Raw genomic sequence first — 26,525 nt, forward strand, 5'->3', positions numbered from 1 at the left:
GATTTGCTGGCGCTTCTTCTCGCCTGCGCACACGTCTGTCCAATTCATCCCAGAGGTGTTCTATTGGGTTCATGTCTGGCGACATGGATGGCCAGGGAAGCACCTGGACATGGTGGTCGGTGAGGAACTGGGTGGTGAGTCGTGCTGTGTGCGGGCGAGCGTTGTCCTGCTGGAATATGGCATCCTGGTCAGCCAGAAGAGGAAGGGCGTGTGGGCGCAGAATTTCCTCCACGTATCGCTGGGCAGTTATGCGCCCTTGGACGTGCACCAGGGTGCTCCTTCCAGCGGTATTGATCGCCCCCCACACCATGACGCCTCCACCACCATGAACGGGTGCCTCATCCACACAGTTGGGCGCGTAACGTTCGTTTACTCTCCGGTAGACCCTCCTCCGACCATCATGTCGCTGGAGCAGGAAGTAGGACTCGTCGCTGAACCACACGTGTCTCCAGTAATTCCGGACGGTCCAGCGAAGGTGCTGGTTGCCCCACTGCACTCGGTTCTGGCGATGGCGGCGGGTGAGGACAGCTCCTCTGTGAGGTCTGCGAGCTCTCAAACCAGCTTCATGCAGGCGGTTCCGCACGGTCTGGTCCGATAATCGGTGTGGCCCGGGGAGAGCCTGGACAGAAGATGAGGCCGACAGGAAACGATTCCGGAGGTGGCGGAGCCGTATGAAGCGGTCGTGAGCAGCAGTTGTCGCCCTTGGTCTTCCCGCTCGTGGCAAGTCAGCAACGGAGCCAGTGGCTTGAAACCTGACCCACAGTCTACTGATGGTGCTCTGGGACACGTGGAAGTGCCTGGCGATTGCACTTTGACTTTGGCCTGATTGTAAACGACCCAATGCAATTTGGCGGTCTTCTCTGCTCAATCGGGCCATCTTTCGTCGCTGAATTGTCGTCTGATTTCTTTGTGGCGAACAATCCGCTTTTATGGGTTTTGGAAGACATGTTGAGAGCTCAATATTCCCCGAGTTTCACGAGATTACACTGAAGCATGACGAGTGGTCATGCCAAATGAGCAATTTTGACATTGTAGCCACTGATAACGCATGCGTCACGTGCAGAGCTCACTTGTGGCAATGGACGAAAGGTCGACGACCAGATAAACATTTTCTGCAGTTTGGTGGATATCCTTGTAGCCATATAACTAAATTAACCATATATTACAAGCTATGCGTTTCTTTTTTTGAACAGTATATGCTGTTTTTATATGTTATACTCTTACTTTCTCCCAAGCGCAAGACAAATTCTTCTGTGAAAATTGAAGCCAATAAAATTTGAGTTGAGTTGAGTTGAGTTGAGTGTATGTGTTTTCAAAAATCATGTTGTTGTTCTTTCCAAATCGTCTCTTATTGACTCACCTGAGTAATTGGCGAGTCTAAGAATTCATATACATGTGTCAATCCATATATCCGGCCAAAAAACTTAACATTTGAGGTTAGCTTGGTTGTTTTTCAAGCTAGACCTCTGAAAAATTTAGGGTTCGATGATCTTACAAAGTCCTTTGTACTGGAAACTTGCATTCTCCCAGTAAGGTAATATATTGTACTACGTTGCAAGCCCCTGGAGCAAATGTTTGATTTGTGCTTTTGTGAACAAGAAACAATTGACAAGTGGCTCTATCCCATCTCCCCCCTTCCCCCGTCGCGATATAACCTTCGTGGTTGACAACAACATAAAACACCAAATAAAGAAAGATCTTACAAAGTGACCTCAGTTTGGTTGACCCTCTTCAAATTTTGGCGTCACAGCGGGGTCATGTTCGTTTCATTGGAATTGGATTAAAACTTGTGCGTTGAAGCTATATCAGATGTTTTTGAAGCTACAGGTTTGAAACCTTGTAGTTGTATACTTCTAGTGTTTGATAATCTCCAGACTTGACCTAAGTTTGATTGACCCTTGTCAAGTTTTGGGGTCACAGGGGGCCAGTCATGTTTGTTTCATAAAACTTAACGTTGAAGTTATCTCAGATGTTATTGAATCTTAAGCTTTGTAACTATGAAAACTTCAAGGGTAGTTGTAGTTGATAGCCAACATGAATCTAGTTTGAGATACCCCTGTCACATTTTGGGGTCACTGCGTTGTGTCATTATTGCATTGCACAACTTTGTTACATTTTCCATATGTTTAAATCAACATATTCAGGGGGTGTCCAGAACGTATGTGTGTATGTGTTTTCAAAAATCATGTTGTTGTTGTTTCATAGTGGCACTGGGTTTCTTGTGCAAAGTTTAAACGGATGTGTTTTGTAATTTTTTTAGTCGTGCTGTACAGTTTGACGCCAGTTTACAAGTAGTGCGTCTGCTGAGCATCAAGATGTGATTAATGTATTTTTGCTGTCTGTCATGGATTCTTGTGCAAAGTTTAAACAGAGGCATTTTATGATTTTTAAATTGTGCTGTACAGTTTGACGTCAGTTTTCAAGTAGTGCTTTTGCTGTGTGATTATTTTGATGTGATTAATTTATTTGTGCCGTCTGTTTATTTTTGTGTGTGGGTGTGCCAAGTTTTTACAGAGGTGTTCTCCTGTGAATGTGAGTTTTAAGTAGTGCTGTACAGTTTGACCCCAGTTCACAAGTAGTGCTTCTGCTGAGCATCAAGATGTGATTCATTTATTTTTGCTGTCTGTCTTATGGTTTCTTGTGCAAAGTTTAAACGGATGTATTTTGTAATTTTTAAGGTTTTTTTGTGCCGTCTGTTTATTTTTGTGTGTGGGTGTGCCAAGTTTTTACAGAGGTGTTCTCCTGTGAATGTGAGTTTTAAGTAGTGCTGTACAGTTAGACCCCAGTTCACAAGTAGTGCTTCTGCTGATCATTACGAAGATGTGATTCATTTGTTATGTGTATCTCTTAATTGTGTGTGTGTGTGTTAAACAGACATGTTCTACTGTGGCATTTAGATGTGCTGTACAGTTTGATTGCAGTTTACAAGTAGTGCTTCTGCTGTGAGATCATTGTGATGTGATTAATTTATTAGTGCTGTCTATTTGTTGGGTCAGTGTGCCAATTTCAAAGTGTGTCTTCTGTGACATTATAGTGCTGAACAGTTTGACCCCAATTTTCTAGTTGCTTCTGCTTTGTGATCATAATGATGTCACTAATTTTTTTTCTTGTAATTTTCTTGAAGTATAGTTTTTTGTGTGTTTGACTGTCAAGTTCAAACAAGTATCTTCTGTAACTTTTGAGATTTGCGTTACCGTTTGACCCCAGTTACCAAGGTTTGCCTCTGCTGTGTGATAATTGTGGTGTTATAAGTTACGTTTTGCAGTCTTTTGTGATTTCTTTGCCATCGATCCATTTTCATGCAAACAGCACAAACTAAGCAGTAACGTACTTTGTTTTAATCAATAAGGCAACTGAGGCTGTATCCTGAATAATGTCATTATTGTGGGTATGAAAGCTTTGTGCACCGTAAAATATTTTTTTACCCTTGAACATTTCTTCTGAATTCCATCTTCTAATTTTTGTATCTCTGTATTTGTGAACAACAAACTTGCCTAATGATGTTTGCCTTTCCATTTTGTGTGTATAAAACTAAATGAAATGGTGTGTGTGTGTTCATTGGTGCTCATACATTTTATGTGTTTTTTTTTGTGGGAGAATTAAAGTTTTGATTTGCATCACTGATTTCTTTGTGTTGGTGTTCCTGTGAGACTGTGGGGTCAAAGACAAGCATTTGACCTAGGGTGTGAGTGTGTGTGTGCATTGCTCCTCAAGCATCATGATGTATGAATTGTCTTTTCTTGTCTCAATATAATGACATATATAATTTCATGCGGCTTTCCTACTAAGACAGAGAAGTGATTCAGAGTGAATCAAATGAAACATAATGCATGTGGGACGAACAAAAAAAATCTATATAATTGTAATCATGTGAGGTGTTAAAAACGTGCATAAATCCCTTCAATTAACAAGATGTTATGGTTTGAGTACCTGAACCAACCTTGTTATTTTTTCCGTTTTAAAGCCAGGCGAGGCTTCTTAATCCTCACCTTAAATGCTAAAATTCGTTTTTGGCTGCATGCTGCCCCTGCAATCCGCCAAGGCCTAGGCGGCCCTTGGACCCCGGCAGTAAAAACAAGTCGCGTAAGGCGAAAATACAATATTTAGTCAAGTAGCTGTCGAACTCACAGAATGAAACTGAACGCAATGCCATTTTCAGCAAGACCGTATACTCGTAGCATCGTCAGTCCACCGCTCATGGCAAAGGCAGTGAAATTGACAAGAAGAGCGGGGTAGTACAGTCTACTTCGTTTATAACGTCGCCGGATATAACGTCACCCCGTTATATCGTCACCCAAACGCCGGTCCCGGCTCAATTCCTTCTTTCCAAGACTATTTTAACCTCGGATATAACGTCACCGGATATAACGTCACCCAGTTATAACGTCACTCATCCATGTCGGTTATAACGTCATATCAATCCCCAAGTCCTACAACCTCACGCCGGATATGCCCCTCACTCTCTCTACCCTACGATGTTTCGTTAACACGACCTTGTGACACCAAGCTTCATCAATTTGTTTTCCCATTAGACAATGGCAACATTGTATCAACATGACACCTGTCACAACAAGCCATGCAACTCTCTCTCTCTCTCTCTCTCTCTCTCTCTCTCTCTCTCTCTCTCTCTCTCTCTCTCTCTCTCTCTCTCTCTCTCTCTCTCTCTCTCTCTTGTACAGACCATGGATTCTTTTAAAGGATTTTTTTCCACTCTTTATTTTATTCTCCGGTCAAACCAATTAGCAATCGGTACGTCTGACCGAGCACCCATATTTTTATCGGTATTGGCGAATCTCAATCGGTAAAATACCGGAAATTACCGGTAATCCTGCAAACTTCTCCTCCCTCTTCGTTTACGGAACCAGCTCTGGTTTTCCCCGCAGTCTCTGCCCTATCGCAAGTACATTTTACGGATGTGACATGACGGTTTGGAAAAATGGCGACTGCTGCTAAGGATGCTGCGAAGAGAAAGTCTCTTTCATTGAAAGAAAAAATTGACATCATCAAAAAGGCTGAGGATAATCCTGCCTTGTCCACGACATCTATAGGTGGATCTTTTGGCATCGCCCGGACGACAGTGGGATCCGTTCTCAAGAACAAAGAGAAGTACAAGCAGTTGTTTTTCCAGAGTGAAACTGATGTTTCCAAGAAGCGTGTTCGCTCAGCGAAGTTAGAGGTAAGCCACAAATTGTTGCTTGCAATCTGATGGTGGTGGGGGCGGGAGAGAGGGGGGAGGTTGATGATTGCGGTGTCATGAACTAAAATCTATCTCAGTCCGACCACTTCATGCCATGTTCTGATTGTAAGTCTAAGAACGCGCTGCCAGCTCCATTGTTAGTTTTACACTGATCGGAGTCTATGGGGATGGGTGGGGTGTGGGTTTCACGCAGTTTTTTTTAAATTTTTAAATGATTGCTTTGCATTTCATGTAACTACATGTACTGTATCAGGTATGCGTACACGATAGACCTATACGCTACCTATTGCATGTACTTTCGAAACTTAGCCTAGTCGAGAGGATGAGAACAGACTACGACGTTTGTTTGTTTTTTGGTCCGTAGTATACTGACTACAACGGCCCACGACGAGGAGGCTGAGCTTCACTTTCAACTGGTCGTTGTCGACAGGCTGAGTAGGTCACTCGGGGTAAATTGCAAAGGTAAACACTAAGTGCAATGAACCGACAAATTGAGAAAAGTGATACTGCACTATTATGACTCTACTTGGAAAGCCATGGACGTTATATCAAGTGACGTCATAATGATATTAATAATACAGTAGTAGTCTAACGAGTATAGCGTCCCGCTCACTAGATGTGGTGGAGACGGTGGATGGGGGAAAGGGGGCAACTATGAACCCAAACTTGTTACTACTACCAGAACGATTGTGCGTAAAGGTGGGCAAGCCACTTCGCTGTTGACGAGAAACGTCTTCGTTAATGATAATAATATAAGTCAAATAGACAGTAAATACGTATAAGGACCCATGAAGTTCTCGTCATTTTTATTTCTTCGGACATCAAGGACAGGTCAAGATCTAGCAGAATATGAATGAACGACAGCCATGTGTGTGTGTCAGTGTGTGTGTGTGTATGTGTGTGTGTGTGTGTGTGTGTGTGTGTGTGTGTGTGTGTGTGTGTGTGTGTCCTTAAAGCTAATAACTTTCCATTTCTGCACAGTTTTATTAAAACAGTCAGTACTTTAGATGAACTCCGGATATAACATCACCCTCGCGTAAAAGTGACGTTATAACCGATAAACCGGATACAGCGTCACCGCGTATAACGTCGCTCAAAAACACGCCCCGAGGGGCGACGTAATATCCGGAGTCGACTGTAGTTGCGCTAAGAAGGATAGCACGCTTTTCTGTGCCTCTCTTTGTTTTAACTTTCTGAGCGTGTTTTTAATCCAAACATATCATATCTATATGTTTTTGGAATCAGGAACCGACAAGGAATAAGATGAAAGTGTTTTTAAATTGATTTCGACAATTTAATTTTGATAATAATTTTTATATATTTAATTTTTAGAGCTTGTTTTTAATCCGAATATAACATATTTATATGTTTTTGGAATCAGCAAATGATGGAAAATAAGATAAACGTAAATTTGGATCGTTTTATAAATTTTTTATTGTTTTTACAATTTTCCGATTTTTAATGACCAAAGTCATTAATTAATTTTTAAGCCACCAAGCTGAAATGCAATACCGAAGTCCGGGCTTCGTCGAAGATTACTTGACCAAAATTTCAACCAATTTGGTTGAAAAATGAGGGCGTGACAATGCCGCCTCAACTTTCACGAAAAGCCGGATATGACGTCATCAAAGACATTTATCAAAAAAATGAAAAAAACGTTCGGGGATTTCATACCCAGGAACTCTCATGCCAAATTTCATAAAGATCGGTCCAGTAGTTTAGTCTGAATCGCTCTACACACACACACACACACACACACACACAGACACACACACGCACATACACCACGACCCTCGTTTCGATTCCCCCTCGATGTTAAAATATTTAGTCAAAACTTGACTAAATATAAAAAGTTCAGTCGCAGGCAAAATTCAGACTCCCACCCATGTAGTGTAGAGCCATTAATCACAGTCATAAGTTTGTTTTCATATTCTGTTTATAAATTCAGTTCATTGATCTCTGTTTTGGTCTTCGCTTTGTTGCTTTGGTTGAAAAAAGTGACCTTCTCTCCTTCTGAGAAAGCTACCTCTCTTGTGTGGTGTGTGAATTTAATTAAACAAATCATGAAATGTATGCATTGGCAGCTAGTGCTTCCTTCCCTTTGTTTATCAAAGACCAAAAGGCATTATTCAAAGAAAAGTCATACTCAACTTATATGATGCAATCAAGCACACAAAATGTAGCACATATAACATAGCACAGTTGTTCCAAAGAAATATAAGAGCATCCCTTGTACCCCCCAAAAAACCAAAAAAACACACACACACCTTGCTTAGCATCATAATGATTGGGATAGGCAGACACTATGTACATTGAAACTGGATGTGTATTCAAATATACCATATTACACTGTACCAGGTTTTTCACATATGCACACAAGCACACATTTAGTGCTAATTTTTGCATTAACTGACTTTAATCCTTTCAAATTCTTACACCCTCTGTATGAAAATTATGGTACCTCCTGTTGATCTTGTGCCACCAGGACAAGTTGTTCACAACCATTACTTAAACTGTTTCTAATGATGAAAAAAGTGTTGAACACAAAAATATGTCATTTTGTTCTCAGTATTTACACATTCTCAAGCAAGTAATAAAAAATTGTTCTGCGCTTCTGCCCATATATATAGCTGTTGAATATAATCTTTCTCTCATAGAACACACTTGGGACATATACATACATGCATCTTCAATTTCTGTGACACTGGGTGTTCCCAATGACACAAGAATGGCCGGTCACAATGAGTTAACAGTCAATAATGTTAACAATAAACCTGTTAAGATGCAGGCGGCATATCATAATGAATTTGATACTGAATGCTGTTGGTGGCTTTTGTATTGACAATAAAATATAAAGAACGCAAAAGTTTACGGAATACACAGAAATTATCAAGCGAGTTTGTTAATGGATTTTACTTTACAATAATATAACATACTTACTTTTAGATAAAAGAAAAGAATTAAGTGCAAATACAATTTCCACTCAGAAGTTACATTTTTGTGCAAACTGACCCAAACTAAATGTTAACTGGTCCCTTGACTCCTACTTACAGTTACCAAATACCTACCCTGAACCCAACTATATACATGCATAGATGTTTGGCATGATGATGATGGTGTGCTTGGGGTGTGTGTGTGTGCGGGTGTGTGTGGAGGGGGGGATGCATAAATAATTATAGCCACACACATACCCAAACCAACTATACTGTTTCAACTTTAACACAGTACATTGAAGAAGAAGACAATCAAGCAACAATTAAGTTACGCATGAGTGTTGTCAACGTTACTTAAATTGTAAGAGTAAACTTCACTAGCACCAGTTAAAATGGCAAACTGAAGCGCTCGATCGTTTGTTCAGAACGACGTCAAAAAGATCTCAGCCTGAAGTCAGTGCCATTTTTCTAAGGTTCGTAAGTAAGAAAAATAGCAGTTGGTATGATTTTGTCTAATGCATCTGTTTTATTACAACCAACTATTGATATTTTAAACATACGCTGATCATTGTAGTCCATCAATTATCATTTAATAATCGCATTCTAAGAAAGAGCAAAATTCTCACTCTGCGCGCGGTTCATTTCCAGAATCGCGTAGCGCGAAGTTGGAATTCCAACAATGGCGGCCATAGTTGGAATTCCAACAAAGCGCAGGTCATTTCCGGAAAAGCGCCGCTGACTAGATGGGACGCAACAGGAATGTCTACTTTGTGAGATGCAAAACACGCTGTAACTATCTAAACCTGTGCAGCGCGACTGAAAGGGCCAGTGGCTGTGACTGTGTCGTTCTCCTTATCGTGTGATCCTCGCGTCCCTCGCTGTTCGTGTGACATGATGTTACGGTGTATTTCAGCAGCTCGCCGATCAGCTCAGCAGGCCGTTTCGCAATGCAAAACCTCCCGGAACGTTTTACCGCCGCCCCTATGAAACCCTTCGCCGACGGAGGGCGCTGTGAACGCTTGCGCGACGCCTCAGAGGTTATAGTACTTGGCGAGACAATAATGGCGGCCATAGTGTTTTCGTTTCATTTTGACGACGAAACTTTCTTTAATATGACGGTTCTAGCGCATCAATTACACCAATTAAGAAATGATGAAAAAGTATTATTACTCTAGATCATTTTGAAGTAAACTATGACTGAAAATGTTTCCCATGACGATCGTATTCTACGACTTTGTCATCAAACATTTCTTCGCTTGTAATCAATGCCTGTTTCGTCGGTAAAACTCGATCGCATCGCTCATTGGCTGACATTCGTCCGCCATCTTGAATCCGCCTACACAAAAGCATGTCGTGTCCCAAACATAGAAAGCGACTTCGGAGGGCCGGCGCTCTTACAAAGAAACGCAGGGCTGGTTATACGATAAAGATGGACTGAGGCTGATATGTCATAATAATTAGCCAATCACAGCCTGGCCGAGGCTGACGTCCTCCTCGTAGTTGCAAGTGTTTTACAGGTTTATGTCGGCGATGTGACAAGGTTTCGTCGGAGGAAAGTTTCAATTGTGACGAGTTGTGCCAGTAAACGTGTGCGGCCACTGTACCTTGAGGAGTGAACTGTAAGTTTGTTCAGTTGTTCTTCTTCTTCTTCTTCTTCTTCTTCTTCTTCCATTTAACGCCCAGGGTCAACATTCTGACTATTAGTGGCGCATTGAGACTTAATGCCGTGTGAGATGGAATTTTTTTTTAAAACTTTATTCCAAGTCCCACGGGTATGTGATGGACATTTTTATCTATGCCTATACAATTTTGCCAGGAAAGACCCTTTTGTCAATCGTGGGATCTTTAACGTGCACACCCCAATGTAGTGTACACGAAGGGACCTCGGTTTTTCGTCTCATCCGAAAGACTAGCACTTGAACCCACCACCTAGGTTAGGAAAGGGGGGAGAAAATTGCGGCCTGACCCAGGCCTGAACACGCAACCTCTCGCTTCCGAGCGCAAGTGCGTTACCACTCGGCCACCCAGTCCTTCTGTTGTATTTTGCTGGGTTTGATCAAGTCTATGATGTGTTGTGAGCGTATGATTTATACGATGGTGTGTACGTATATATACGTGTGTTTGCCATTTGATCGTCAGAAGTGACGTCATAGCGTCGGTTCGTTGTTGCCCCACCGTAATGCTAGTTTCCCGCTAACAGAAGGTTCTTTGTTTCGTATTCGCGTTCTAGACACACCGAACAGGTCATGCAAACGAGGAATTAAGGTTAACCTTACACAGATTAAGGTTAAATTTAATTATTTAGGGGGATGCCGTCAAAAGCCAAATAAATGTCTTTGTTTGCGAGTTCCACCAATGAAAACATACACCTAAATACTCAAGGTTAACCATAAATAATTAAGATTAACCTTAATTCGCTTTGACCCGAACGGCGAGCTGATTTAGGTGCATCTAAAATTCTTTTCTTCGTAGCCAATAAGATATATCGCGTCTCAAACATACTCACGTTATTCGGCCGTTTTCAGTTAGCGACTGTATCGAACTATCACAACTGAATCGTTGTTAAGTTTCATTTGCAAGCCAGCATACATGATTATGCTGGCTTGCCGAGACCCCCCATCCCTACCCATACGACGCAACACGGAATACATCCAGCCACGGTCAGTTTTATGACACCACCAACTGAGGTTGCAACCATGAACCAACAAAGGAACTGCCTTAGGCTAGAAGCCTCGGCCCTAGAGCGCGAGAGAAAGGGAGAATGTACGTTCTGGCTCACCGATTCCGACAGACCCTAAATATTAACGCAAAATAGGCTTCTGGACTAAACTTTTACTAAAATGAAACATGCGACAAAATCAGAAAAATACTGCATAAATCCATACAAAAAAAATACAGTAAAGTAAGGTTGTTTTGAACCAATGCCGGGTCTGTCGGAATCAGTAACCCAGAACGTACATTCTCCCTTTCTCTGATACAACATTCTTAAGCTCAATACGCTCTCTCATTTACAAACTTTACTTCATATGTTCTTTCACTGTTAGAATTATATCTGATACATGCAATGTGACTGTCTAAACGAATAGTTAACTCTTTACAAGTGATTCTATTTTTACTTTTTCTTCCCGTCCTATTTGAATCCCCTTTTTTAAAAACTGCTTTTTCAGATCTTCTATATCGAGTGGCTTGTTATATTCAGCTCGTGTTTTTGTTTGAATACTTGCTTTCTTACTTTTGTAGTCATCAAAGTCTGTTTGTATCTGTTTGAATTCTTCGTCAGAAACTTTTGAATCTTCAAGTGCTTTACTGATAGACAGTTTTAGGCTAGACAATTTTGATGATGCAAGAGTGGAAATGGATTCGTGTTTTTCAAGCTTTTTCACAATTTTTTTCATTATAGCTGATGCTATAAATGATAAACCACCAACTGCTGCTGCGACACCACCTAGGATTAGAGAAACTGGAGTCCCTACTCCGGTAGCTAACAGAATTGTTCCCGTTACACCTGCAGCTGATGCAAGGATAGTAGAACCAGTGCTGGCATTAGAAAGGCTGTTGTAAGTTGTTGAGTACTTACGTCTAGCGCGAGAATATTTTTCTAATTCATCTTCTAGTTGTTTTTGTATATTACTAATGTGTGCCAGTCTGAATTGTTGACTTTCTGCTGCACTTTCATCAATATTAGGATAAAGCTTCACACTGCTAGTCATCTTTTTAATGCAAAATATAAAATATTTATCTTAATTCTCACTGGCCAGTGTTTCTGCTAAGCTTTGAAGCTGTTCATTGCTTAACACCTTATCTGTATAGTAGAAAGCAATCAAATCAAGATAAGTAAGATTAATACTTCTTATTTCTGTTAAATTATTTATATCTGCGTTAACAACAACATTTTGGTTTGACGTCTGTTTTTTTATTGTGTTAGAATCCTTTTGAACAGCAATAAATACTCTGACTTCTTCAACATTTAATGGTCTCCAGTTGAGATTTATTCCTCTCATTAGAACAGTGTTTGTGGTTTCTTCCCTTTTCCTGACAACTATATCAAATATCATAGTTGCATTCTGCCCTATTGGAAGCTTGGGTATAAAATCGACAATGGTGTCAGCGTCCTTTTCAACACTTTGTTTTCTGTGAATGAGATAGTTGTTCTTATGGAAAGGTTTAACTGCAACTTCTCCCCTGCTGTTAATCGCAGGAACAAGGCTAACAATTAGTGGTCCAGCATTGATTGACTTACGGAATGTGTCGTCTTTTCCAACAAGAGTGTATGGACTCACAAATTCAAACTTCATTTCCCAGTCAATCTTTTTCATAACAGGACTAAGTACCCATTTTTTATTCTGATGTTTCCACATGTAGAATGTGTCATCGACAATTGGATCAGGTACATTAACATCACGGATTTGACCTAGTTTGAGGAATCTTGGTTTCTTTTCATCGTCGATTTCCTTTCTCTTGTAATGACCAGTGTCTGTAAACTCGAATGCATACACTGCACCAACTTCAGCATTGCTCTCAAAGTCGATAGCGTCTGCTAAATCTTTCAACTCTATAGTTGAACATGCAACAGGATAAGCTATTGTAGGTCCACTCGACATTTTAATACTCAATATTTTATGGAACTATTTCCAATGTAATGTTAAACAAACAATCAACTGGTTGTCCACTTTGATTTTTCAGATCAATGTGTAGGAATTCATGACACCCTTCCTCCAAGTCCTTGAACTGAAGTGTCTTAAATGTTGGCACGTGCATTTTACAAAAAGAGGCATCACTCGGTGGAAGAATCCTAAGCAGATCAGAACGCTGATCATTAAACAGATTATAGGATGTGTTAAGCTCTCTCATGTGAACAAACAGTACACTGTTAACATCCATGTCAATGGGACGTGTTCCCTTGTATATTTTTGTAATTCCAAGCATATCAAGGAGTTTGGTTGGAAACTCAACGTTTACTTCTCTAGTTTTGGGCATAGTAAGAGTAGCAATGAGACTTGCATGATTTAAACTCGCTGTAATACCTACTGGAGCAAACAATTCTTTCTCTAAAGTGCAGAAGTCATAGTAACCATCTTCTACAGAATGTGTTTTACCATTAATTCTAACCCAGTTGTTAGCCTTTTTTTTACTGATATTATACCAAGTAACCTTGTACATAATTTCATGCAGTGCAACTTTCATTCCTCCATTTTGATTGTTGATAGGGTTTGCAAGTTTAACTGGCACACCAGTCTTCACATTTGTTAGTGTGATAAACATTTTTTATTCAACAACAAAAATGAGTCAGTATAAATTCAACAAAGACGTTAAATACAAAACTGGACCATATTACAATCCAAAGACTATTTCTTTCCATGAGTTGGACTTTGCTGTAACAGAAACAGAATCCATTCGCGTTAAAGTGCCTGACCCATTCCATTCTTACCTAAATCCCCCAATCAAAAATGATAGTGTTCCAAAGATGTGGAACTCTCACCCAATTCAGTTCTATCAGAATCAGTTAAACTTTGCAATATTCTGTGCAACCACAGGATGTGGAGTGTCCTATGCAGACCACATGAATAATTCAAACTTACTGACAAAGTGTGTGTACACATTTCACGTTTACTATCAGTGCAGGAGAATCTTGTCTGAACTTCAGGCACCAATGCCGCATGAAAAGAGCTGGAACCCATTCAACAATAGGATAAACATGAAAGTGTATGAGCGTCTCTGCAATGAATTCAATATAGATTTTAAGACCGACTTTAGGCAAAAGCAAGACAAAAACCATGGCATGGGAACACTATATTTATGGGGTGTCCACAGGAGGTATAATTTTGATTACTGGCCAGGTCATACATCTTTTTCTTCAAATGTGCAGGTACAGTTAGGATCAATAGAACAACAGCACCACAATGCATGGACTACTTTTATATTAGACACCGGCAAAGGTTTCACTGGATCAGGTGTTGAAAGGATCAATGAATCTATCCGAACATATGCGTGGTGCTTGCTAGGCTCGCAGGCACAGACACGATCAAACATAATGAGAACAAGCACAGGGTTTGGTGCACAGAAACAGTTGTTATCAAATTTAGAAGATGTCATAAACTCTGCAGTTGATCTGCCTTCCAGCATCAAAAGGTATCAAGACTCTCTCCGTTATGCAAGATCAAAAGTTGACTTTGCTGTTGGTAACGGCCTTTACATGTTACCTTCTGATCTCCAGCTGCAGATTGGAACAATAACAAATTATAACAATGAAATCATTATTGCTAGTGACACCCAGCCGCTTGGAAAGGGTGAAGAACTGAATTCAGAAATCAGAACGATGTTACAGCCATATCACAATGAACAGAAACAAAGCGTGACAAGTGAAGATCACGCTGCAGGTGAAGATCATTCTGTCACTAGTGATGATCAAGCTGTTAGTATTAGTGATGATCATGAATCGCAGAAGACTGCTCTAGTAATTGGTGGAGTGGGTGTAGGCTTACTTTTGCTTTATTCTCGTTAGCAGAACACCTGCAATTAAAACTATTAGAGTCCAGAGATGTTCAGCCATGAAACCAACAACTTTACCTGCAAAAGATAACAGCCAGCTAACAATTGAACCAATGATTCCTGGAAGTGCATCCAAAGCTTTTGCTGCTAGTTTCTTTAATAGTTCTGCAATGTGTTTGAGTTGTTTCTTTACCCATCCCGGATCAGATGGAGGTGAAGGTGAAGGTGGAGGTGGAGGTGTGACAGTGCCACCTGTGAGTGTTAACACTAATGTGCTTATTGCAAATCCTAACGCAGTTAGTATACTAGCTATTGTGATTCCCTGCTCTCTGAAAAGCGTTCTAATTCTTTCAGCAAGAGTTGTGTCTTCGTAAAGGATTCTTTGAATTGTACTTTTTATTCTGCTGACCTGTGTTCTCAGTTGTTCTCTATTATTACTTAGAACTTCTAACCTTATGGCTTTCTCCTCCTGCAAATCTTTTAAACGCTTAGAAATTCTGTTTTTTACTTCTTGTTCTAGGTTCAAATCATCAGCATCAGCAAGTTTTTGTTTCTCTTTGTTTATATCTTCATCCAGCTGACCTAGTTTTGACAGATTATTTGCTATTTCACCTCTGATGGTTTGTAGTGATTGATTAAGGGCTTCTATTTCTCTCATAGGTAATAGTTCATGTGGAGTCTTCAATGAAGTTTCCTCAGAAAAAGAAGTCTCTATCTCTTGTATAAGTTGATCAGCCTCATCTGCAAGTTTATTAAGATCTTGCAATGGAACAGATTCTATTTGAGTAGCAGTTGGTAGTCCTAGTTCTGCTTGTTGAAGTAAGGAAACAACATGGGAAGATGATGACCGTGTGCTAGGCACAATATCTAATTGCCTAAGTCGATTAGCAGTAAGTTTTTGTTTTAGTGAAACTTTTGATAGAAACTTAGCAGGATTAGATTTATATGTAAGTTGGACTTTTTCTCCTTTATCGCTAGTTGTATATAAATGATTTGCTTCCATTTTGAACTGGTTTGGATCTAAAACATCAGGTTCTTCTCCTAAACTTTTGTAGAAATCTCTAACTTTACCTTCCAGAAGTTCATGTCGTGCCACCTCATAATGCAGTGAATGATGGTAGGGAACCAAAGGGATTGCTTCGCTCATGTCGTCCGCTGGCTCAAATAAATCTTCAAATCCACCTTCTGCCATTTGTAACTTATTTTTTATTTTGAAAATAAAAAAAGATGGCACAATCGTTCGGTTCTGTTCTTGATCCTTACAGAAGGCTGAAAGAACCTCTCGGGGTAAAAGGAATAAGGCAAACAGTTATAGTTACAAATAATCCTTCTACTATTGATCAGAATGAAATACTTACTGTTAGGTTTCCTAATCTAGGTAAGAACGATGTTATTGTACCAGGCACTGTAAGACTATCATTCAAATTAGAATTAGAATCTGGCTCAGATGAAAATAGGACTTTGGCTTATAATGTAGGAAGAGCAATTGTGAGGAAGATTACTGTCAAACTGGAAGGGCGGGAAGTGATGTCATTGAATAATGCAGATGTTTTTTTAGTTTATGCAGATAATTGGTTGACTGACAATGAAAAGAAAAACAGAGTGTTTCAAGGGATTCAGTCAGACAATGGGATAAAAGTTAGAATAGGAGCCGGAGATAAAGCTGACAACAAAAAAGATAACGCTGTCAATGTTGCTTTTGGAAACAAATTTTGTATTCCACTTGACTTTGAACTCATAAATTCACATCCTCCCTTCTATCAAGGAGCATTGCGTGACAGGCTGTCATACGACCTGACTTTCAATAGTTATGATCGTGTTATGCTTTCACAAGACCCGGAAGCAAAGTATAAGGTGTCTGGAATTTCTTTAGAGTTTGATGTTGTAAACCATCCTGAACTGGCTAGACTTATAGAAAATCAGTACAGTTCTAAGCTGCCTATCTATTATGAAAGAGTGTTGAATCACAGTACACTTTCAAAAAGCCAGGCTGATCCAATCTGGAACATTAACTTGAATACACCAGCTAGGTCAATGAAGGGAATACTTATGTTGTTTGAGGAACCAAAAGATTCATATGAAAGGCAAATAGAAAAGTTTTACAATCCACTAATCAATAGAGTATATTGCACAATTGAAGGGCAGCCAAACCAAATATTTGCATCTGGCATGCTGCCATACCAACACTATGATGAAGCAAGAAAGTACTTTACTGGAGGAAGATTGAAAGACCCAACATCTGATCTTGTGGCTAAAGATCTACATTTACACGGTGTTGGCGTAGAAGATTTCTTGACAAATAAATATGCGTTATGGCTGGATCTCAGAACAACTGACGACAACAAACTGCATGGAAGTGGAAGGCGAATTGAAAACGGATCAGAAGGAATCACAATACAAATTGAAAAGGAAGTAGGGAGTAGTAGTAAATCAGTTAAGATCTACGTGTTTGTTGTGTCAGATGCGCAGTTAAACATCTCTGAAAGCAGATTACAGGATATTGTTTATTGAACGTGTTAAAATGAAGTATCTAGATTTTCTTCCAAAAGATCCACACTGTTCTTTGATTTGTGGGGCAACAGGTTGCGGCAAAACAAGATATGTTTTGGATTTATTACAGACTGTTTACATAAATCACTTTGAACACATAGTCATATTCTGTCCAACCATAAAGCATAACAGAACATACAAGGAGAGAAAATTCATATGGTCTGATCAAAATATATTTATTGTAAATCCTTCTGATCGTCTAAATGTTTGCTTGGAGCATTATTTCGATCTTTTTCAGAACACACCAACACTGTTTATTATTGATGACTGTGCAGCAGAACGTGACATTGTTAGAAAGAAAAGTGCACTAGCAAAGCTTGCATTCAGTGGACGACATGCATTAATATCAGTTTGGATATTAACACAAAAATACAATGCAGTTCTGAAAGACTTTAGAGAGCAACTCAAAACAATAACATTGTTCTATTCAAAGGACCGTGACAGTTTTGAAGAGTGCCTTCGAGAAAATGATGTCATTGAAAACAAACAGGAGAGAGAAAGAATAAAGAATAATCTGAAATCTTCTAAGCACTCGAAACTGGTTTTAAAAACTGATCAACCAGTTCAGTATGTATGTTTGTAGAAATCCTTGCTAAGTTCTTGTCAAGTTCTTACTCAAGTTCTTGTCAATTTCTTACTCAAGTTCTTGTCAAGTTCTTACTCAAGTTCTTGTCAAGTTCTTACCCAAGTTCTTACTCAAGTTCTTGTCAAGTTCTTACTAAGTTCTTACCCAAGTTCTTACTCAAGTTCTTGTTAAGTTCCTACCTAAGTTCTTACTCAAGTTCCTACCTAAGTTCTTGTTAAGTTCCTACCTAAGTTCTTACTCAAGTTTAATTACTAGATTTTAATTTTATTCTGCATCAAAATAAAATGAACTGTGATGAATTGCTGATGCAGACTGCTACAGATATTGAAATCTGTGACAGTAGGACTATACCTGATAAAAAAGAAAGATTGTATTCACTTGCTGTTTGTGGAAAAACAAAACACTACCTTGGGCAGCAGTTAACTGTGGAAGAAGTACAACATCTTTCCTCAGAAGATATAGAAAAGTATCATGGACGGTATGAATCAGTGCTTGGTTCTAAGATGGTTAGAAGTATTGGACAGACTGTTATAGGTTTGTACACAAAGATTTTTGGACATTTTACACCTCTCGACTCGGAGGAAGACTTAACACATGATCTAACTCATGACCCTGTTGTTTCCAAGTCCCTCGAATCTCTTGCCTGTGGCCTGTATTATCGATTTGGTGCTTTATTAGTACCATTTGTTGCTGGATTAATTACTTTCAAACACATTAATTTTCAGAATAAAAAAGATGACAGATCAGTTGAAGCAGACAGTGGAGCAGACGAAAATACCAGAAGTGAACACAGTGACAAAGAAACCTGGTAGAGTAGAAGCAGGAAAAAAACTAGCCGAATGGAACAGACAAAAAAAGTTAAATCAAAAGGCAAAGCAGAACATTATGTCTGAAGTTGAGCAGACACCAAACATTCCTGAAGTGACTAAGGTCACACAAACTGATCAAGAATTAAAATCTTCATTTCTATCATACAGAAAAGTAGCTGTAGCAGCTGTTGTTGGAGGAGGTGGATACTTGCTTTACAAACTTTGGCAAGGCAAATATAAAGTGTCAGAAACACCAAAATCAGAAACACCAAAATCAGAAACACCAAAACCAACAAACAAAGCAGTACAAACAATAAAAAAGCCCACAGTAGTACCTGCAGTGGATTCATTTCATATGGAATAATTTTAATATTTTAATTTTGATAACATAAAAATGAGTTCTGAAAAGACAATAGTTAATCTAGTTTATCACGCTGCAGTGATTGGAGGCTTGAGTGTAGGTTACACAATGCTGGGTAAAAGTCTCCTCAGAATGAAACCAGCCGACTTGGGAAAGTTAGACTTCGAAGACGGTGCTAAACTAATTGGTGTTGTGACAGCTTCCTTTGCAACAAAAGACTTCCTGGTGAAGCAAGGAATTATTCCAGAAAATATAAACATGTAAGACAATAAAATGGCTAGCTTGGTTATGATGGTGGGAGGTGCGATTGTAAATGCGCTTGCATTTTCTGGCAGCAACTATTTGTTTTCTAAACTGCAAAATGGTGAAGAGAGGGAAAGGCACAACAAAGCCATGGAACAACTGGCGAAAGCACAGGATGAATACGAGAAGAAACGAATTGCGCAGTTAGACTTTATGAATGATAAACTCAGGCAGCAAGGACATGCAAACAAAACCTTTGCCAATGTTGATGCAGCCATTCAAGAATACTATCTTGTAACTGGAAAGAAAATGAAGACAAGTGCTCCTCCAAAACTGGGTGACTTTTATCAGCCTTCAGAAGAGCAGAAGGTGGGCGAGATTGTTTTCATTGTTATTGGTATGGCTGTTGTTTACTTTATTGCGCGTGCTGTCAAATCTTAATATTCTGTCATTTAAAAAACCATGAGTGATGCTTTGTTATCTAAAATATATTATTCCCCAAAAGGATACTGGAAAGGAAGAACTGCTATTGACAAGCTCAGTGACGCAGCAGGTGTTTCTCAAGATACAGCAAAGAAATGGTTGTCAAAGCAGGCAGTTTGGCAGATCTATTTACCTGCACCAAGAAAAATTACACGACCACACTTTGTTAACATTAAACCGAATGACACTCATCAAATAGACCTGCTGTATTTACCGCATGACACAGTCAGAAGGAAGAAATATAAGTATGCACTGACTGTAGTTGATGTTGCAACAAGATACAAAGATGCTGAACCGTTGACAGAGAAAAGTGCTATAGCTACAGCTGTTGCCCTGCAAGAAATTTACAGACGTGGACCACTAAAGTATCCCAGAATGATTCAGTGCGATGATGGTAAGGAGTTTAAAGGAGCTGTCAACCAGCTTCTGTTAAAACATCATGTTACAGTGAAGAGAGGTATTCCAGGAAACCACAGGTCACAGGCTATTGTTGAGAGCTTTAACAAACAGTTGGCAGAAAAACTGTTTTCATATCAGTACCATCAGGAATTTTTGGACACAGAAAGTAAATTGCGTAACACTGAATGGGTCAAAAGATTACCATCAGTACTTAGAGCAATGAATCTGGAGGTATTTAAAGCTACAGGGTTAAGACCAGTTGATGCAATCAAACAGAAAACAATACCTGTTGCTCCAAAGTCAACAACACCAGTGGCATTACTACCTTTCAATCAGAAAGTCAGATATTTATATGCACCCGGTGAAGCTGAGGGTGACAGCAGGAAGCGTGCAACGGATCCAATCTGGAGTATTGACATTCATGAAATCAAGAGAGTAGTAGAGACAAATCCACCTATATATTACTTGAGAGAACCAGCACCGCAAAGAGCCTTTGTAAAAGAGGAATTACAATTAGTTCCACGTGGTACAAATGTTAAATGATTTTTTATTTCAGATTTTATAGTGTTAACAAAAATGGAAGCTCTGAGAAAGAATTCTAAGCAACTTCATTTTTTTAATTTATATTTTTATTTTGAGTTATAAAATCAAACTCACAGCGATGGAAGACTCTGTATTAGAATCTTTATCGACAGTATTTGACACCGTTGAATTACAAGTAACGGATCCTCAAAATGTGCAGTCCAGTGTGCAAGACGCCATTGAACAAATTCCAAACAATTTGTTGATTGAACCTCCAGTAAAAGTGCAGATAGTCAGTTTAATAAAATACAAAACAGTCAGTGATGAGGTGCTAGAAGTTCATGTTTCAACCAGACAACTAGCACTTAATTCTATGGCAGAATTGAATGGAAACTGGGCAGATGAAATGATGAAACGGTTTGAGCAAGCTGCAGAGGATGCAAAGATGAAAGGATCCGGATGGTCAGAAGGTGAAATTCTAAAAATAGAATTGAAGCTAAGTAAATTTGCCCCCATCAGAGGTAGAAGTTACATACCTTTACCTCCTGCTCTTGTCAAAAAACGTGCTGTGCTGAACATAAAGAATGATGATGACAAATGTTTTATGTGGTGTGTTCTGGCAAGACTGTACAGTGTAAAGAAAAATGCAGAAAGAGTGTCTAACTATCATGCATACAGAAATAAACTAAACTTTACTGGTATTGAATTTCCTGTCAGCATTACAAGCATTGACAAATTTGAACAGCAAAACAAACCCATCACCGTAAATGTTTACACGTGGGATGAGGAAGATGAACTGAAACCAGTCAGAATATCAAAGAACTCACCAACGATTGGTGATTGTGATACTAACCATGTTGACATGTTACTAATGACTGATGGTGTAAAATATCATTACACTTTGATTCGTACAATGAGTAGACTGATGGCGAGCACAAGCAATCACCATAGTAAACAAGACTTTTGTAGGCGATGTCTCTTGCGTATTCCATCAATTCATGCAGCACTTATACACAAGCAACATTGTAAGAGCGTTGATGATGCGGTCGTGAAGTTAACAACACCACCGCCAGACAGCAAAGTGTATTTTAAGAATGTATGCAAACTACAGAAAAGTCCTTATGTTGTTTATGCTGACTTTGAATCTATCATTGTGCCATATGAAGGACCTTTACCAAAAGACCTACCTAAAACAGTAACTCTAAGTAATCATCAAGTCTGTTCATATGCATTTATTGTTGTTAGTTCAGATGGTAAACATTCTAAACCGCAATTGTACAGAGGACCTAATGCAGCAAAGAACTTCTTACAGCAAATGAACCAAGTGCGAAATGACTGCTCCAAACAACTGAATCTTTCAGACATTGTTATGAAACCTGAAGACCAAGAACAGTTTAACTCTACCACACAGTGTTGGATATGCGAACAAAGTCTAACACCAAACACAGACAATCCAATAGTAAGAGATCATGATCATGTAAGTGGGCAGTTCCGAGGAGCAGCACACAGCAAATGTAATCTACAATTAAAGTTTGATCCTAAGACTTGGAAGCTTCCAATCTTCTTCCATAACTTGCGCGGTTATGATTCACATCTGATCATGCAGGCAGTAACTGATGAATACAAAGCAAGATGCATTGCGCAGTCTTCAGAAAAGTACATGGCCTTTACTCTGAATAGTTTATACTTCTACGATTCTGCTCAACATCTGATGGGAACACTTGAGTCTTTATCTTCATCACTAACTGCTTTCCCAATCACATGTAAGTACTTTGACAGTGACTTAGTTAGAAAGGGAGTCTATCCATATGAATACATGGATTCGTGGGAGAGGTTTGATGAAGATGAGTTACCGCCAAAGGATGCTTACTTCTCACGGCTGAAGGGTAAAGGTATAAGTGACGAAGACTATGAACACGCTAAGACTGCATGGAATAAATTAGGATGTAATACAATGGGTGATTATCATGATCAATATTTGTTGGCTGATGTTTGTTTACTTGCAGATATATTTGAGAATTACAGAAGAACATGTATGAAGCACTACAATCTAGATCCTTCACATTACATATCTGCACCAGGCATGAGCTGGGATGCATTTCTTAGATTTACAGGAGTAAAGATTGACTTGCTATCAGATCTACCTACACTTCAGATGATTGAAAATGGACTACGTGGAGGAATCAGTATGGCTTCACACAATTACTGCAAAGCCAACAACAAATACTTGGACGACTTTGATCCTATGAAACCTTCTAATTACATCATGTATCTAGATGCAAACAATTTGTATGGTTGGGCAATGTGTCAGACGCTTCCACTTCGGAACTTTAAGATCTATTCAGGACCATTTTCACAATGTGTTGTGCTGACAATATTAAAAGCAGGCCCAGACAGTCGAAAGGGATGGATACTAGAAGTTGACTTAGACTATCCACTATCACTTCATGATCTACATAATGATTATCCTTTAGCGGCTGAGAGGTTAAAAGTAAACCCAAGAGAACCTCCAAAGCTGGTGCCCAATCTGTTTCACAAAAAGAAGTATGTGTGTCACTACAGACTGTTACAGTTTTACATTAGACATGGATTAATTTTGAAGGCTGTTCATCGTATAATTTTATTTGATCAAGAACAGTTTATGAAACCTTACATCATGAAAAACACAGAACTGAGAACCAAAGCCGCTGATGCATCAGAGAAAGACTTTTTTAAACTGATGAACAACAGTTGCTTTGGTAAGACAATGGAAAACCCACACAAGAGAAAGGATGTTAGACTTGTTACAAGAGAAAATGAGGCCATCAAGCTGACATCCAAACCACAGTATCAAGACTTTAAATACTTTCATGAACAGCTGTATGGTATCTTAATGAAAAAACTTGTAGTCAAGCTTGACAAACCAGTATTCATAGGCTTTACTGTGCTAGAGTTGTCAAAACTGTTGATGCTTGAGTTTTTGTATGATTATTTGAAACCAAGATATCCCAAATCGAGAGTACTTTACACAGACACAGATTCATTCTTACTTGACATTCCAGCGGATGACATTTACAAAGATCTAGAAGCTGAAAGTCCTGCAGTAAAAGGAAAAGATTCTTTTTATGACACTTGCGACTACCCTAAAGAATCACCATTGCACTCAAATGTTAACAAGAAGGTTATTGGAAAGATGAAAGATGAAATGAATGGGAAGATAATTAAGGAGTATGTTGGATTGCGTGCAAAGATGTACAGTGTTGCAAGTGAGAAAGGGGTGGTTAAAAAAGCAAAGGGTGTAAGCAAACAGGTTGTAAAGTCGAGCATATCGCATGATAACTACAAGGAAGCACTGTTTCAGAAGCGAGTGTTTCACCATGACAACCCTAAGATCAGTTCCGCGCTTCATCAGATCAACACAACTATTGTAAACAAGAAATCTTTAGATGCTAATGACACAAAGCGCGTTTATTCATCACCAGAATATTCTTATGCAATTGGGCACTGGAGGACAAACGCGGCTCCAAATAGTCTGAGTGTGTAATAAGAATTTTTGTCAATCGGGAAAACCCGCTATGACAGCTTTGTTTTGACTGCAGCGGGGAAAAGGACGTTGCTTGTGAAAGGGGAGTGTTTGTGAAAGGGGAGTAGGCTTTGTTGAGTTTCAAAGCAGCCACCAAGTACACTTATCAAAAGCTTGAATCAAATAAACAAGTCAATTGAATAAGTTAACACTCGGCGGCCGCCCGAAGGCAGCCTAAAAAGTTTATAGTAGGGCGTTGAAGCAGGGTGAAGCAAAAACAATAACACAGCTGAAGCAGGGTGTTGAAGCAGGATGATTAAGAAGACAGCCAAAGCAGGGCAGGCGCAGCAAACCGTACATGCATGATCGTTACTATATTTAGAATCACGTCATTACTATTTTTGAAACCGTACATGCATGATCGTTACTATATTTAAACACTTGTCTAACAGTGCAGGTGCAGTGTGATACTTCTGTTGTTGCGCACAAACAAGCACTGTAAGTCTAAGACTGGGACTGTTGGAGCTCTGATGTGACAGGAATATGCGGCGTTTCTGACCAGTACTCTCTGTACTCTTCGATCTGGAGCATCTCTTCGATTTGTTTAAGTTTGCCCATGATAAAACTGATTGGCAAACCAACAGTGGTAAATCGCGGAAATGCATAAAGCGATCTAGCAACGGCGCGTAGTCTACGCGCATGAACATCGGAATAGCCAGTTTTTGCTTTCAACCAGTCAGCCCACGTTTCTTTCATTCTCCCTTCTTTTCTTTGCTTCTCCTGCCATTGTTTGCACATAATCAAAAACTGTCCAAACTGAATGTAAATTAAGATTTGTTGTGCGTCCTGTCTTTTGAGATTTCTCATCCCTTTTTGCAGTCTTTCCACAATATCTTTTTCATTTTCTGCTTGAGCAAAATAAGCATTTGTGAAAGCTTCTGTGGATATAGCATGGCTAACATCTGCTTGGTTTGAAACGAGATAGTGATGTAAATCACTTGGCGTTGTTGGTTCTACTCTCTTTTTCTTTCCGTCTTTTTCTTTGAACAAATCTTCTATCTTCCTTTTTGGTTTTTTGGGCAGTCTCATTAATCCTTCTGTTTTAGCCTTAACTGCTATTAAGGCCATCTGCTCAAAATATTTTCTATTCTCTTCTAGTACATGCTGTTCTTCTTCTGTCCAAAATTCTGATGGTGTTGGCGCTGGTAGTGGGACATTACAAGCTTGTTCCATGTCAGGTAGAATTAAAGTTGTTGACCGCCTAGAATAATCTAACAATTCTTGATGAACATTTTGCGATTCAAGAAGCTCTTTCTCTAATTCTGCGACATTCACCTTGTTAAATTAAGCACTTTTTTCACTGAAACACATACACGTCTTCACAGAACAGCACCTCAATACGAAATGGCGAGACAGGTCTGCCTGGTTGCTAACAACACAAACTAGATCGGGTTGTTATCAACACACAGTGGTGGGCGGAAGTGACGTGAATGGTTACTATCACATGATTTAATCTTGTCTTGCCATTGGAGGAATATAGAAGACAGGCTTGGATCAAAACACACGCTGGCTGTTTGTTTTTACCAGATCAATACGGTAGTTATGGCTTGCCGACGACGGGCAGATTGGATCAAAACACACGCTGGCTGTTTGGAGTGGCCCAACTAGTTAATATTTCAATGGAAACTAAATTTAGCGTTGTATAAGAGAAACGGGGAATGTACGTTCTGGGTTACTGATTCCGACAGACCCGGCATTGGTTCAAAACAACCTTACTTTACTGTATTTTTTTTGTATGGATTTATGCAGTATTTTTCTGATTTTGTCGCATGTTTCATTTTAGTAAAAGTTTAGTCCAGAAGCCTATTTTGCGTTAATATTTAGGGTCTGTCGGAATCGGTGAGCCAGAACGTACATTCTCCCTTTCTCTGCGCGTCTACTTGGTCAGTGTCCACTGACCACTGTCTGATAGCAAGCATGGTACACGAATTGATTTGAACAATATACAGGTTGCTTTCTGCCAACACGGGCGTGTAGTTGGTGTCATGCCTACTGACCGAAACCCTACTGACCGAAACCCTACTGACCGAAAAACGACCTTTGTTTATGTTTGTATGTGTGGGTGTGTTAGATTGCGTACAATATAATGAAAACAGTTATATACTTTGTGTGGATGCGTGTGCGCGTGTTTCAAGTATACGTGCGTGTGTGTTTGTACGTGCGCGCGTTCGCACGTGTGTGTGTGCGTGCGTGATTGCAATCTATTATGGCCAATCATTGCAAATAGTAACCCACCCCCCCCACACACACACACACAAACATACACCATCTTCATATCGACGTCGTCTTGGAATTTTGGCGTCTTTGAGAGAATATTTCTCATGGAGAATGAATTACTTTATCTAAAGCGCAAACAAATCAAAATCGCAAAGAATCGAGTTACGCCAGAAT

At 39.5% G+C, this 26,525-nt stretch overlaps 1 long non-coding RNA gene across 1 annotated transcript in view; it reads left to right on the top strand.

Annotated features, from left to right (window-relative positions):
- The window catches only part of LOC138971815 (uncharacterized), a 39,398-nt gene that overhangs the window by 11,471 nt on the left and 1,402 nt on the right, over nucleotides 1-26,525 (top strand). The gene's annotated exons all lie outside the window — the stretch shown is intronic.

Source organism: Littorina saxatilis, linkage group LG7, assembly GCF_037325665.1.
Source record: "Littorina saxatilis isolate snail1 linkage group LG7, US_GU_Lsax_2.0, whole genome shotgun sequence".
Lineage (NCBI taxonomy): Eukaryota > Metazoa > Mollusca > Gastropoda > Littorinimorpha > Littorinidae > Littorina > Littorina saxatilis.